The sequence below is a fragment of the Nyctibius grandis genome, chromosome W (genome assembly GCF_013368605.1).
Source record: "Nyctibius grandis isolate bNycGra1 chromosome W, bNycGra1.pri, whole genome shotgun sequence".
Taxonomy (NCBI): Eukaryota; Metazoa; Chordata; class Aves; order Nyctibiiformes; family Nyctibiidae; genus Nyctibius; species Nyctibius grandis.
This window is the reverse complement of record NC_090694.1, coordinates 13173919-13179223: the sequence shown is the minus strand read 5'-3', so window position 1 is coordinate 13179223 and position 5305 is coordinate 13173919. Positions and strand designations below refer to the sequence as shown.

At 43.6% G+C, this 5305-nt stretch overlaps 1 pseudogene; it reads right to left on the bottom strand.

Annotated features, from left to right (window-relative positions):
• Positions 1 to 3185: 3185 nt before the first annotated feature.
• Positions 3186 to 5087, bottom strand: LOC137675670 (uncharacterized; annotated as a pseudogene).
• Between the last annotated feature and the right edge of the window lie 218 nt (positions 5088 to 5305).

Genomic DNA, 5305 nt, shown 5'->3' with positions numbered 1-5305 from the left:
ACATGGCACAGCTGCTGCAACCACTGTAACAGACTGTCAAGAACTGATAAGGTTCCACTGGAGTGGGGGGTTCACCAGCTATGACTGATCTGATCGCAGCCCTCCTCGGTCAGCCCTGTCCAGCCAGCACGGGTCAGAGCCCCCTAAAAACTCTATGGTCAGCCCCCACCCGTATGGGTTAGAGCCCCCTAAAAATAATTTCCCCCCCCCTTTTCCCTCCCAGTGCAATCAGGAGCAGCAAAGGATTCCCCTCCCCTATGAAAGGGTTCTTAGTTGATCCTTGAGACGAAGATAAAGCACAAACGAGGCACAGTATTGATTCACAATGGGCTAAGTTTACTTGGAGAATAAGTGGATAACAATATTTTGTGAAAGAGGAGGAAAGAGATGGAAAAGAAAGCAAGAGACAGAAGATAAAATAGGCTGAGATTACGGACAGTATAGCAAGGATAGGATAGTTACCACTCAGGATCCAGCCGTGTCCCGCAGGTCCTCTGTTTGTCTTTGGTGTTTAGTCTTCTGGTGGTGGTTCAGCACTGTGTGTCGGGGGTTGTCTTCCTTTATACCATGTAGGTAAGGGAGTGGGTTTCGTCATCTTGACAACGGTGTAGCTATAGTTTTGCATATGCGCATATATCTCATGCGCTATTTACACATCTTAGGCCTCGCTTATTGCTCAGAGTAAACAGGATGTTCTTGGTGGGCTGCTTGCTCAGACCAGACAATGGTCAGCGGCTGCTAAGCAGAAGGGTGGTGTGCTGCATCACCAAGCTTGTGGATTCCACAGTTCCGCCATTGTATCAGTCAAGCTGGCGCACACAAGCAAACTTTGAGACAATCGCTTTACATTCCAGTCTCTCACACCACCCTGTGGCTCAGAGTTTTCTAGGTGGGTAGATCATACCCATGGACTGGGTGGTTTATGAAAATAGAGAAAAGATCAGCAAAGAATAGGAAAAGAAGAGCATACAAAGGATATAAAGAGTCCAATGACTCACAATTTGGATTTCATCAACAATCTCATCTTATGGTTAATTAGATACTTATAACAGTTTCACAGCTTCATGGCTTCAGATGAATCAGTTTGTTGGTATCTCGCCTAACTCATCTGAAACTATAAAACTGCTTGGTAATAACAATGATATGTAATATAAACAAACATATTAAAAAGTCAAACAAAATAAGCAAAGATATGTGATGTTAGAGGATTGGATAAAGGATTACAACTTCAAATGTCCAAAGTCCCATTTACTTGAAGGTACAACTATCAGTGTTCGCGAGAGGGCACGGAGACACTGCACGCAGACCAATATGATCGTTAAGCAGATCTCGTTTATTTACGTATCTGAGGGTACATTTATACTATTCTATTGAGGGTACATTTATACTATTCTATTTTTGTACATACTCTGTGTACATGTCATTTCTATTATGATTGGTTAGTATGCTTTGTTCACACGCCTCTATATTAGTTCTGATTGGCTTATGCTAAAAAGTTATATCTTGCAGGTGCTGCATTCTTTCTTATTTTTCAGCTTCCCCATATCTTATTTTTCTCATAGCCAAGGTCCTCAACTTCCCCCATATCTTGTTGGTCTCATAGCTAAGGCCCTTGTTCTGTATTATGATTGGCTAGTTCATCACCACCCCATTACCACCCCCTGGACATGCCTGGACATAGCTTGTTCAGTACCTCGTTCCCACCATTGTCCCGTGGGAACCCCACATACAACCATTGATATAGGATACATTCAATCAAACAATATCAATAGCGGCATCCTCAGGCTGATAGGATACCCGTAAAAGCTTCATTGTTTCCGATGAATTGGATGGAGTGGCTACGAAGTGCATATTTGCCACTACTTGTTCTATCAATTGTATAAGACAAGGGATAATACAAGGTAAAAACAAAAGCGTTGTCAAAGCACATAACAAATAAACCAAAAGATGTTTCACCCAAGGTTCTCTGGGAAGCCATGAAAAGAAATCCACTTCCCATCCCTTCCATGTTTGTACCAGGACATGAGCCAATTTTCGAATTCTGGAAGTGATTTGCTTAACAACCTGACTATTATCATCAATCTTTAAACAACAATTGGAATCATTTAGTTTTCCACACACTCTTCCTCCTTCTGCCAGCAGGTAGTTGAGAACCAATCAATGTTGAAAAATTGCTGCCTGCATTTGTGTGGCTTGGTCTACTAGTAGATCCAAGGCCCAGGCAGTTTCATTAGTAATGATTTCCAAACCAGCTTGTAATCGGATAATACGGTTCAAATTATAGATGGGTTCTTGAGCACCACTGATAGGTTCATTGGGATTCCAGGTTGCAGGTCCATAATGCTCAGTAATTCAGTGAGGAGGCCAATCATCTTTTCCCCAGGCTTGATTACTACCACTTGTTAGGAAAGTATTAATACTGCATTTTGTTTGCATGAGATCATCATACAATTTGATTCCCAACCCTTGGCCATTGATTTCCAGGAGTAAAAAGAACAGTGGTTGTATCACTCCTACATAACATACTCCAGTCCAATTTTTTGGTAGCATTTTATATGCATGGTGTCCGCAAATCCAATAATGACCTTTTAGTGCTCAAGCTCCATTTCCAAAAGGGCCCAGCCATAATTTTGCAGGGCAGTAGCCCTTTGATTCAAAATAGATGGCTCCTGCCAAATTACAGTTTATGCTGTTTGTTTCATTCTGGTACCATTTACATTGCCATGCTCCTGCTCTGCTTTTCCAGATGCAGCTTGTGCCTAATATTTCTCCGAAATGGGTGTAATTAGTGGGGGACCAAAAGTATGGGAAACACTATGCTTTCAGGGATTGGTTGTACCAACCACACTGTATCTGGTTTCCAGAGTATACGGCCTTTTGGTATGTCCAGGTACAGTTACTAGTCCCCACATACATCCCTCCCTTTTGAGTTCGATTTAGGCAAAATTGACCAGGAGCAGGGTAACGTATGGGCCAAGGTGAGGATGATTCCTCTTCCCAGGAAATATTATTTTTAACCTCGCTGTGATTACTCACCATCCACTCGGGAGCAAGAGGGATAGAGGTCCACGGCCAGCTTTCCAGACTAAATGGTGCCCCACACACCCAGCAGTTAGTAAGGTTAAAAGCTTGGGCTATGGAGTGGCCTAAAACCACAAATTCATTTTCCCATTCTGGATCATGGCCTAGGGAGTTGCTGGTTCCTAGGGAATTACGGGTAAGAAGGAGGGTTGACCAAAACAATGCTTGCGATAATATGATATGCATCCTATAAAAATTAACAAAGCAATACATGATATGACTATACAAAAGAAAATCAGAGTCCATATGGAATTTTGTCGCTTTTCTTCAGTTGAGTCCCGAGGTTCTCTTCTCTTCCAGTTTTCAGCCTGAAAAGGAGAAAAGAAATTCTCTGTTGGTTCTTGAAAAGAACTGGAAATATTTATCAAAAAGAAGGTACAATCCAGCGGGTGTGGATTTTGTGCTCCTTTCCATAAGCATCCTTTGCCTCCCAGGCATATTTATTAAAAGGGGTATCTAGTACTAGTGGGACTTCTCCCACAGTGGGAAGTTTTACTAACACTGGTTGACCAGGGTAATGTGAAGGATTTTGAGGATGATCAGGGCCTTTGGAAGCGGGGATAATAGTTGGGGGTTCTGGGCAAAAAGCTGTGATCTTTGGACATGCATTTACCCCCCATCTATTGTTAGACCATCCATCAAATGACCAGGGATCCCCTTTTGGTTTCCCAAAGTCCAGAGAGCCCTTTTTCTGGAGGTAGGATCTTTCTTTTCAGGTAATAGGATTAAAGATTTTTGCAGTTGGGGGGGGGCAAATTTTACTTCAGTGCATCTCAAATTTTTTGGATCAGATTTGGGTGCGTTCACTGGACCATATTTTCGCCCATAATTGATTAGCTCTTGGGTGACTTCCCCTCAGGTCCACATTTTCAAATTGTGAGAGTTGCAGCTGGTGGAAGTAACCAACCCAGCTAAAGCAGCAGCAACTCTTCCACTTTGTGGTGTGGTTTTTGATAGTATTCTGTAACTGTATTCCAATTGGTTATAGAGATTCAGGGAGACCCCTTATTAAGGGAGTCATCCTTTGCGGATCCAATGGAATCACCATTGGGGATTCTTGTCTGAATTTTAATTCATGACCGTACATCACTTGCAAACAGGCAGCCTTTTGTACATTTTCTATGAGTTGATCCACCGAGCCCGTAATCGCAAGAGGGTCTCCCTGTTCCAGGGGATTAAGACCTCAAGCCCAATAGGCTGCTCGCTGAGTTAAAGACCAAGGGGCTCGATGGTCGCCAGTAGTTAAAAACACTCTGGGTCCCCAATATCCTTCAGCTTCCCTTTCACTCAACAAAATTTGATCCCCACCCAACAATGACACTCTCCACATGTACTCTGTTTCAGATTCTTTCAGATTCCGGGTGTAATCTTTTTTTAAATTCTCTAGCTCGGTTGCTGTGTACGGCACCTCTTTGGTGATAATTTTGGGGTTATTATCTTGATCATCTTCATAACTGTATTCTGTTTTCACCAGCGGTCGGAGGAATGGCGCAGGTATTTCTGGTGTACCAAACCTCGCCTTTGCTTCCTCCAGTTCCTCACTAGGGTACAAGTTTTCTCTTTGATGACAATTACAAGAGAGGGACCACTCTACAGGAGTTGTTTTTTCTTTCATGGCAATCGCATGAGAGGAGCTTTTCTGCAAGAGCTGCTTGCAGGAAGCTTGCTCTTTCTTTCTGTCTCATTAGTCCCTCTTTTAATTCTTGATTCTGAGTTTGCAGGGCTTGTACAAGGGCTTGCAAGGCTTGAAGGGTTTGAGATGTACTCCCCCCTTCTTGGTCTCTGGCTTCTACAGCTGCGCCCAAAACAGAGCACACTAATGCGGTCCCTTTTTCAACCTTTAACTTTGCCTCTGCATGCAGTGTAGTAATTTGGTCGGTCACGCTCTGCAGGTTATACCAACTATCTCATGCCCAGTCTGCCCCTAGAGGCGAGGGGCGTGCACCAAATTTCTCCAACAAGTTATTCAAAGCATCTTTCCCCGAGAAAGAACTATCGTTAACCATTTCTCACTTAAGACTGTTCAATACATCCTTTGTCTCAAGGATCCTGTCTGTGACGCCAATTTAATGTCAAGAACTGATAAGGTTCCACCGGAGTGGGGGGTTCACCAGCTATGATTGATCAGATTGCAACCCTCCTCGGTCAGCCCTGCCCAGCCGGCATGGGTCAGAGCCCCCTAAAAACACCACGGTCAGCCCCCACCCGCCTGTGGGTCAGAGCC